A 10716-nucleotide genomic window follows, 5' to 3' on the forward strand; every position below is an offset into this window, starting at 1 on the left:
AATTCGTCCGCAGCGATTATTATATCGCGTCCTGAGGTCTAATGCCGGGTATTCCGAAAGCTAGCCAATTAGTATCGTCGATTTGGATGCTTTAATGAGAGTGCGGTTTCATTAGCGTATCGCATCGCCCTCCACGGTTCGTGATTTGTGAAATAGAAGAGGAATTCTTAACCGGACGAAGATATCGCGGGTGATTATAGCGCGATCGTTCAAACGTCACCAGGGACGCCGACTGTTTGGAAATTGGTACCTTCGTCGTGCGCGACCTTGAAAAAATGCGTTACTCACGATCGAGATCGCATAAATCTTACGAAATAAAGGGAACGCGGACTACCCCCGCGGGGTTCGGCTTCTCCAGGATATTCGACGTACAAATTAAATTGAACATTCCGCATATAAGGGCCGATATTTTACCGTCCCGGCTGAACCGGCCTGCTTAAAAATTTTTTTTATCTCTCCCGCGTAGGATCGGGTTAATTTTCCGAACAATAAAAGTGCCCTCGACCTTCTTCGTCGGCTGGCCTCGGCTTCTCCGGTGGTAATCACTCGCTGAATAAACGGCGACGGTAATAGGCGGACGCGCGATTAATACGCCAAGGCGATTGATATGGGAATCACTCGAGGATCTCCGAAGGCAATTAAAACAGGCGCGTTACGCACGATCTTGTCATTCGGTCGGACGCGACGCGTTCGTTTCTACGCGCGAGGAGATTCACGAGGATCGGTAGTCGTCTACCCTCGGGATGCTGCCTTCCGGCGACATTCACCGTTTCCTGATTTTCTCGCACGTTCCTTTACGTACCTCCCTCTCGCTTTTTCTCACGCCAGCCAGGCCTTGTCTTTCTTTCGCGTTTCCCTCATAGCCCGCGGCGCGTATCGCTATTTCGCATTACAGTCCTGTGGCCGACATCGTCGACGACGACGACGACGTGGAAGCAGCGTCAGCGGCAGCGTGCAATTAAGGGGTTGATTGATGTTAATTCAAAGGGTAATTAAGAATGTTGCGCATAAAAATTCAGTAATTTATGGTCATTGGGGATAATTATATGTTGACCAGCTTGTAATTGCAAGCGCTTCGTGGTATGGCGCGCCGTATACGCGTCAGGGTTCGCGGGTGTAGCTACCTAGCGCGCGCGCGATGAAAATGTATGAGTGTGAGCGGGACCTCTCGGAGTACGTGCGGGCGGGGATATACGGTCTCAAATCGCGGCTTATTATAGGGGCCAGTAGATAAGGTGGGTTTAGAAACAACCGGGGCGCCTCTGGCCGGCAGCTAGGTTCTACGTAGCCGCCGACGTTCTCTTCTTGACACGACGCTAGCCTTCGGGCTACGAAGGCGCGTATAAAACCACCTCGAAGCCTCCGAGGCGGTCGCGATTTACGAGGCCGATTCCCGACCGCCAGGACGGCGGGTTTTACAATTCCAGGCCCGTTCCAATTCGCGCGCGGCGCGACGCACAAATCGCGACGCCGCGTGCGGTGCTCAAGTCGTCGCTATAAATAAACTGGACGCGGATAATCGCCATATGGCCACGTACGCCGCAACGAACCACTGACCGTTTCTTCTTAGCACCGACGACGCCGAGCTCTCGATTTCCCGGTACGAGCCTATCCCGCCGAGAGCTTTTCGCTCGCCAATCGCGCCTCTGTATTTTCAGTTTTAGTTTCTCGAAACGGTGACGTAGAGACCGCATTTGTCCCAATCTAAAACCGGTTTCTTATCGGCGACTGTTATTTCGTAACAATTGTCGGATGCGATTTTCGAGGAAAGTCTAAAAACCTTCGTATCGCGTTTATCGATATGATTGAGGTGAACAACACGACGGAGAAGCGTGCGGCACGGGCAACCCTCCTACTTAAAACACTGGCAATAAAAAGATCTCAGCGGGACCAGTTGGCAGCCGCCCATCGCGACATTGTCCTCGCCGAGTCTTTTTTTTTTTTTTCTTTCTTTTTTTTTTTTTTTTCTTTACGATCCCGTAATCGACCGGGCGCCCTAATGGCGAGGCATAATCGCGGCTTTGTGGAGTCTGACCAAGCATTAACGCTAAAGAGAAGTAAGAAAGAAGCTCGCGCTCGCGCGCGTTCGCGTGAACGTGAACATGAACGTGCTCGTGTACGGTCGATTCGGATTACTCGATGGATACTCGCGCTCGCTCGCTACGATCGAGCAATAAATGCAATATAATAAGCGTACGATAGATTAAACTGCTCCGTGCTACCCTTCTGTGCAGCAGTTTCGCCTCGCCAGCACGAGCGAGCATAATTAAGGCGAGCGTACAAAGAATCCCGGCCGCATCCGTGTTGGTTAATTCGCATCGACCTTTAACTCGCGTACGTACATAGGCATATCGGCTAAGGTAATGGCCGTTTCGTGCGATACCATTCTGTCAGAAATCCGAGGGGCTTTGTCCCGAGTCACGAAACGCAAGGATTAAACTGAACAGCGCGCCGTTAATGCGACTGTGCGAACGCTTCGTCGAGATTGACGCTCCCGGTGTCGGTGTCTGCGTGCGTGCGTGCACGTGCGCCCGTGTGTGCGGACGCGCGCGCGTCGTGCATTCGGCGGGCACGAGAGTGCCCATAAATCGGCGCCGAAGGGGTTCGGCATCAACGCGCGTTATCCAAGACGCGATATTTCACGCCCTCATCGGAATTTCGCTGTTACAAACATACCGCATTATTTCATCGAAATTCTTTTTCCAGTCGCGGCGAATTTTCGCTAATCCCGCGCGCAGAAATGAGTTCAGCGGGCGAAAATAGCACCGCGCCCGCGGAAAGACTCTGACAATGACGAACGTCTATTATTAATTCATGCCGATCGAATTAAAAATCCGACGTTCTCGCCTTGGTTAAGAAACGGCGCTCGGCGCGTCGCTACCCTGTGATTCCGATAAAAAGTATTTCGTTTTGTTACGTCGCGAGGGCCGTCGTCTCGGCGCGAGAGAAAGACGCTTAACGACTACGCGCGATCGTATTCGTCGGCAGGCGCAGGAAGAATATTTTACACTTTACGGCGCCGGGCGTCGTTGAGGTTTTGCCGGATGAAAAAAAGTGTCAGCCCGCCCGGCTAAATCAGAGCCCCCCGAGTGCATTAAACTCCGAATTACCACAAATAGAACTTTAACCGCACATGCCCATTATAATGGCACCCCCCGCTGAAGATGTATTTACGTACTAAACCGTCTTCTCGTGGCTCACGCTGAGTTGTCGGAATTAACATCTGGCTCCAAAAACACGCTGCTACTCGGTTCATTGGATCCCTTTTTCTCATTCTTCTGGCCCGGCTAAACGTTCCGCTGGAAACGCTCTCGATTACTCGCGGATAAATGCACATACTTGCTCTTAAAACGGTCTGATTATTCTTAGCCGCAGTAAAAACAAATCGGCGAAACGTTACGCGGCGAAGAAAATTATATTGTAATTTACTAAAAGAGAAGAACGTAGACGAGCCGCGGCCATTTACGGGGATTATAAAATTTTGATTCGTCGGTATTTTCTCCTTGTTTGTAAAAGGAAACGCTGGTGGCGTGCTGGAGACAGAATGATTTTGAAAGTGGTTTTACATGTAAATTAGGTCTATTAAAATATCAGAATATAATTTAGCCGGCATTTAAAAACACGAGGGCCGAGGGAACTCTCTATCCGTCAAATCGTAAGCCGCTCCGAGCTATTACGTGCGTGCGTGTTTCTTCATGAATTATTAGAATTAATGAGCTCGCGCGCACGTTGCTTTCTTTCTACAATGTTGCGAAGGCCAATCATAAATATACCGCCGGGGAAATTTCGGAATAACAAAGCAACGCAACGATTTTTTTTTTTTCCTTTTCTTTTTTTTTTACGCCGTAAAATTTGTTAAGTCATTAACGTGTTTCACGCAAGTAATATAATTCAATACCATATAGAGAGCAATTTTTTCATCGTCAACGAATAATAATAGTAATTTGCGATGAATAATTATCGTGGCACTTTTGTGAAAAATAAAGAAGTCGATTTTTTTTTCTTTTTTCTTTCGCGACATGCATATTATAAGAAATTGATCGGGGATGAGATGGAAAGGAAATCTCGCGGTATATTTGTAATTTAACAGGCGGCAAATAATCGCCGTCAGACCGGCGGCGTGTGCGAGGCGATGAATAAGCGTAACGCCTCACACTTGATACGCCGAGTTTGCAGCGAAACTTTCTTGCCCGGAATGATTTCCGAGTCGATAATCGATGAAGATTCTCGGGCGGAAAACAGAATAGCGCGACTGTAAAGGGAGCTGGAAGTGGGTGAAGTTGTAGAACGAAATGTTATCGTGCGCCGGATTGTCGGCAGGGGTTGAACCGAGTGAAGGGGAAGCCTTGAATGGGGAAGCCGGCGCGAGAGCGAGAGCCAGGGTGGTGAGAATAAGAGGAAAGAGAGACAAGGAAGAAAAGTGGATGGATAGAGGGAGAACAAAGAGGGATGCGGTAAAAAGATATAAAAAAAGAACTCGTTTTCTTGACCTCGACAACAAAGATATCCTAGCGATCTTCGATTATGAATCTCTCGAATTAAATCGCAACAAAGAAAGTTTCTGCTAATTTTATATTTTTTTTCTCCGCAAAAGTAGGTAATTAACAATTTAATTGCGACAACGAAACAATTGCGTTTGATCTTTCCCTCGGCTAATTTTCTAATATTAATTAGAAGTGAAATGTCGACATAACGATGAACTATTGCGAAAGAAAAAAAAGGAAATTAATATTACTGTTTCTAACATGTGAAAAGCTCTGGCAGCGACGTCTAAAATTTCGGTATCGTTTAATCAAGATGTAAACGCTTTGCTTTCTTTATAGCGATTCTAACGCGCCAAACTTCAACGATACCGCGAGTCAAGTGTTTCCTTTGGGATTTTCTGCTTTCAACTCTCTGTGTCTATTCCCACCGACAATGATTCGCTTGGCCAACCTCGACTGTCCCGCTTCCCCTTTCGGCGGCTTAAATTTACCGTTCTCTCTCTTTCCCGATCTCTCCCGACCTTCTCTTTTTCTCTATCTCTTTCTCTCTTCGTCTTTCTCACTCACGCCAACCCTCCCGGTGTTCCCGAGGCGGCAAGCAAAGAACTCTCCTACCCTCGGGCAGCTCACACTGATTTTCCACCCTCGTCACCCTCCCCGTCCACCGCCATCGCCCCCTCTTCCTCTACCTCCGCTTCTGCCTCCTCTCCACCCCCAGAGCTCACGCCGTCACTCGTAGTCACGCCACCAACACGTGCTCCTGTTTACCTCTCCGGTCATATGGTCGGGGAAATGACGCGATGTATTCAATGATATTACCGTTTAATTACAAAAATATCCACCGATGTATCTCGCTCGTATAGAAAACGTTCGTACGAATTGATAAACGTCACGAAAATTATTTTGTAAGATAGAAGGATAAATTAAGACGTGGACGTAAGTAATATATGAAAACTTAATATTGCTACCTCATTACTTATGGATCATTAACAGATCCGTTATTGAACTTTATCGAACCTGCGCGCGTATTTGAATTTATCTAATTTGGTACACTTGACCCAGCCTTATATTCGGATTGTCGATAAATAATATTGTCTCTTATACAATTTATGCAAATAATTTATCTCCCCGATGATTCTTTCTTTCTACAATAGACGATTGCTTTAACATATACACCTTTCGAAATCAATATCGTTTCTTTTGCGAAACGGAATAGAGAGATTGTCTAAAATTTCAGAAAATTATTAATCAATCAGCCAAATATTTTTGGCAATATTCCGTTACGTATTTTTCTTAAAATAAAACTTTCCGTTCTCTCTTGAAATTTATATTTAACTACTAATATTTTAACAACCACGTGCTCTCAGCATAAATGATAATTATATCGATTGAAAATAGCTTACAGCACGTTCCTGCTAATCATGATAATTGCTCGTGAGTCTTACAGCGAGTCTTATCCGCTATAATATCCGTATGATGTTGCGGTCTTAAAATAATATATGTATATACGTCTCATTGTAACGATTTGCGTGACGGATTCATGTAACGAATATGAATATTTATTTTGGCGATCTGGCCGCGAAAATAACGTAGTCGATTATCCGCCGGCGAATCGCGGATTTTCAAAGTTACTGAATTCGAGTTTGATTGTTGCCGCTGGCAAACCTACTTCGCTACGCCTTGCTTTTAGAGTCGCGCATAATTAAAACCGCAATATTTCTCCGCGAAAGACAACGGCCACTGAAAGAATTCCGCACGACCGCATTACATTTACGTGCTCGGCCGATCCCTTAATTAGCATTTCCAGGTCACGTCCAGCGCAGACACGAGTACACGCGGGCGCGCATAATTATCGCGCTAATTATTAGTACGTAGCTAAGTATCTGGATAGAATTATCACCGAGTTTGAAGTGAAGCACAGAGAACGAAAACGCGTTGTTTTCGATCCCCTGCCGGCAGAATTCCCGCGTGACCAAGCTTTGGGAGAGGAACTTCCTTAATTACCGAGATTAACTTAATGATATCGAGCCGACGATTATCGCTCACGGAGGCACGCAATTGCCTCGTACGTGAATATGCGCGCGGCAGCGTAAACGGACTGGGCGAAGCTCTCGGAGCTGATTCACTCCCATTTCTCGGTCGTTTACGATTTTTAACATAATCGAAATCCCAACATATATTCTTCCGATATCAAATTTTACATACTAGCAATGGACATTAACGAGCGCGGGAAAGAGATTTTTATCACTTTTACAACATGGTATCCAATTGTTTTTTAATTGTCTCTTAAAGTTATGACATGAAGTACGTAAAATGTGGAATTAATTAATTTCCATTCCGTTCCCGAGGTCGGGTCTAAACGCGCTTACACGCGTGTACATGCGGTACGTGCGCAGGCGCGCCCGTACACGCGGCTAATCGGTGTGCGAATGCGAGGCTATACACGTGCACGTCCCGACCGGGCGCGCATTTAGAAGACCCGTCTAATTATCGGGATTAGCCCGGGATTATAATGAGCGGGAGCGGAACTCGTGCCCGTGCACTCACCTGAGGCGATCTGTGACTGATGTATTTGGGACGTCGTCCTGACGCGGATTTATTTAGCCGGTCGTTATTTATCTCAGCACGGTGGAATCCCGTCGCAGTCGTGCCGATCTCCGCCGATCGGCCGGTCCGTCCTTCCTTCGCTTCCTTCTCCGATGCCGCGCTTATACCCAGTTGATCCGTCTTAATTCCCTTCGAGACTTCCTCCCGTTCCGCCGCCCCTTCGCCTCACTTCGCTCGCGAGTTTCACGATCTTCCGGTAATTTTCCTACGGCGAGCGTTAACAGGCCGTACTGAGGGGAGTTGCGAATCGACGTCGAGAAACGGATGGTTCACTGATACATCGGCCGCCGGTGACATCAGCCTACTTAATTACAACAAGTAATTGCGAGTAATTAGGAGCGATCAAGAAGCAAACAGTTAATTGCCCGCTGCTTCATAAAACACCGCTCGATTGGATCCCACTTCTTTCGCCACGCGTATCGCTCTGAGCGATATTCGTAATTAAAAGAAATTCGGTGAACGTTACGAGAACAACAGTTTTTTCGACCTTCGGACCGTTTTCTGAATATCCGCCGAGGAGGGAACGGCGTTTCGATCTTTGACACGGGATGTGGCTTCGGTACGTCACCGGAGACAGATGGCTCGCAGATATCACACTTTTCTGTGTAATGCGCTTTTAATTATTCTATTTGCGCGCATCGAGCGCATAGGCTTCCTACTTTGTCGTCCGTAACGTGTAATTTTATGTTGAAAAACAGTGACGTGTCCACGTGATGATCACGCGCGCCTCGTAATTATCAGCGCACCTATCGTGACAATTAGAAGCTTATTAGAGCCATAGCCTCGTCGCTTTCGTTCGTTCAACGGCATGTATTCTTTTTTCTAGAGGACCTTGCGACTCTCGTCAGCCCTGACCAATCAGTTCTGTCACTCACGGCTAATATTGTCGAGTCTTTCGCTGTTTAATCAGCTTCCTGTCACCTGTTCTGCCCACTTGTCGCGAATCAATATTTCCATGCATTTACTTTTAATCTGTCTTCGGCAAACGCGAAGCGAATCGGTGCGATTGTCGCGGCGCTTCCAAATTTCAACGTTTCCTCCTGACGCAACGACGCGACTGTAATTAGAGCCGACCTTTCCGCTTGAATTTCGGAGTGACTTTCCGATCGCACGTTTCACTGATCAACTGTCACAGAGTTTACCGCGCTTAACTGTCCCGCGAGGCGCACCGAAAGAAGTCCCACCCCCGCGGCCACGTGCTGATAGGCCGGACGTATCGGCGCACGCAGCTGCGATTTCGAACTGATCACTCTCTGGCCCACAACACTAGTTTTTCACGAACACGCTGCGAACGATCCTTGCGAGGGAAAGTGCCGGTCGTTCGATTCCTCCTTGCTTCCTTCCCGGCGAAGCAGCTCGAGCCTGCCAATTTCGAGCCAAGAAAATTCTCCCGCGATCGGCACTACCGGACGACGTTCCGGAATCCCACGTGGAGCACAGGGTTTTCGGTGAAGGTGGTCGATTCACTCCTTCGTGTTTCCGCTCGGGCAGCGTGGTCGTACACGTTGCGCGATTGAAGCTCGGCGCGAAAACTCGGACCTGAACCCTGACGGTCCGCAGTCTGGCTGCGTAGTGGCCCCGGCGTACAACCGAGGGAAGAACAACCCGCCGTGAGGACTCTCCCGCCTGTGGATATACCCTGAAGAAGGGGTAACGGAGGCGGAACGATGGGCGGTGCTGATGCGCGGAGGTGGTCCACGAGTTACTCGCGAGATCCCGTTGTTATGATTGTTATGAGTGTCCGAGCAGCCTCCCGCGATGCACTTTGGGGGTGGTACAGCCGCGAGAGGTACCTCTGCCCGTCTCTGTTTTTCCACTGCGCTTCCGTCTCCCTCTCTCTGTAATATAACCACCACGAACCCGAACGAGCTCGTAACCGTGATGCAAATCAGCCCGACGGGGCTGGTGAGTTCGCCGGCGGGGATACCCGGGAGGAGCGATCGGCACCAGGACTGATACGGATTCCCGGAGAGTCTGCCGAAGAAGGAAAGATGATCGGAACCTAGGTCGCGGTGTGATTTCGAGAACTAACCGATGGGACCAAGATTAATTTCGAGCCGCTGCTGTCCGAAAAATAACCGAGCGATAAGAAGGTCACTTCGTTGGTATCACTGGAGAACGTTTTATCAGCGCCGTGCGTTACAAGAAAAAATTCAGTAGAACTTGCTTCGACATTAAGAACTTACATTTTTAACAGAGTCCTCCCCGACAATGGCAATAATCGCATTACTTCAACCGTTGCTTTGCTCGAAAAATATATGATCGCACTCGTAGAATCATGTTAGAAATCTAGCATGTGATAAACACGCATCGCGGAAATTAGCAGTTTGTTTCTATATCAGTTTCTAATGTAATTAAAAGTTTAGATTACTCTGTGTCAACCGATTAATTTAGCTGATTAGAATTATGCAGTAATTAACTTACAGATAATTACGGGTTGTGCTAGAACGTAACATTTTTGCTTACTTAGCCCTCTGACCATATGAGCGGAAGTGTACGGCGAGCTATAAAGTTTTTAATGACGTTTTAACGAGTTAATACAAGATTTTTGTATCAAGTGTACGTTTTTAGTAAGACCTGTATAAAATGCATAATAATACTTTTTACGACTTGATTAAAAAATTACATGAACAGTTTTAATAATTTACGAACGACGTGTCAATGTAATTTAGTCAACGGGTATATTTTATTCGGTCATATTATGATATTAAATTCTTTTTGACTATTTGGGCGAATTAAGTTATTGCGGAGCTTAATTTGGAAGATTTTATATTTTTAACGGTGTGCGAAAGTGTACGAATTAATTTTAGCTTATCAAACTTTTGCTACTCTCGACTCGTTTTTTGTTTGATTCGCGCGATCTCGATATCGAATTATAATTTCCAGCTCCGTTCTTAATTCCAAATCAGAGCGAAATCACTTGACATGATTCGATTACAAATCCATTCCGACGCGTACAAAACTGTAGGCGTGCGAAGTTATATGCCGCGCGAGCTGGGAGGGTGCGTTTATTAAGATACAATTTTACCCCTTTCCTGCCCGTGTGCCACCCTCGCCGACGCCACTGACACCGTCCACACCCTCGGTGTTTTAATGCTCTCCCCTCAATTTCTCTGACGTCGACCCCGATCATATTCCGGCGTGATTCGATCCTTAGATACGATTCGAACGGCTAGATGGCCGCAGTTTAATTTAAAGAATCTTTTCTATTAAAATTCTTTTCCGTAACTCATTATCTATGCAATCTGCGCAGAATTATATTTTAATTATATTTTTCTAAAAAGATTTAATAAAGAGAAGCTTTGCACATTTATTTATTAATTTTTTTAATAAATTGCTAGAACAAAAATATTTTTGGTGGACTAATAATGATAAATACCTCATAAAAATTACGACGAGATATTAAAAAAAAATTAAGCAGACAAATACTAAACTTGAGATAGATCTGGCATCTATTTACAGCCAGGAAATATGAATTTAATAAATAAATGTATAACAAATTAAATAATAATCTTAAATAACTGTAATTTTTCTTCAGTTTTCTTTCAACTTTTTTTTTTTCCTTTTTTCTTTCACCCGAGGAAGAATTGCCGAGAGAACTCCGTAAGAGCGAGAAACGGTTAAT

General features: G+C 46.2%; 1 protein-coding gene across 4 annotated transcripts in view; it reads right to left on the minus strand.

The window, feature by feature from the left end:
• Positions 1-8644, minus strand: part of Pdm3 (pou domain motif 3) — a 113599-nt gene extending 104955 nt beyond the window's left edge. For 2 of the 4 annotated variants that reach the window (XM_070659356.1, XM_070659355.1), the window contains exon 1: positions 7032-8643. The gene's annotated coding sequence lies outside the window, so the exon portion shown is untranslated. Of the gene's footprint in view, positions 1-7031 lie in introns of all 4 variants that reach the window. The other 2 variants (XM_070659354.1, XM_070659357.1) reach the window with 2 other exon arrangements.
• Positions 8645-10716: the final 2072 nt, after the last annotated feature.

The sequence above is a fragment of the Cardiocondyla obscurior genome, linkage group LG07 (assembly GCF_019399895.1).
Source record: "Cardiocondyla obscurior isolate alpha-2009 linkage group LG07, Cobs3.1, whole genome shotgun sequence".
Lineage (NCBI taxonomy): Eukaryota > Metazoa > Arthropoda > Insecta > Hymenoptera > Formicidae > Cardiocondyla > Cardiocondyla obscurior.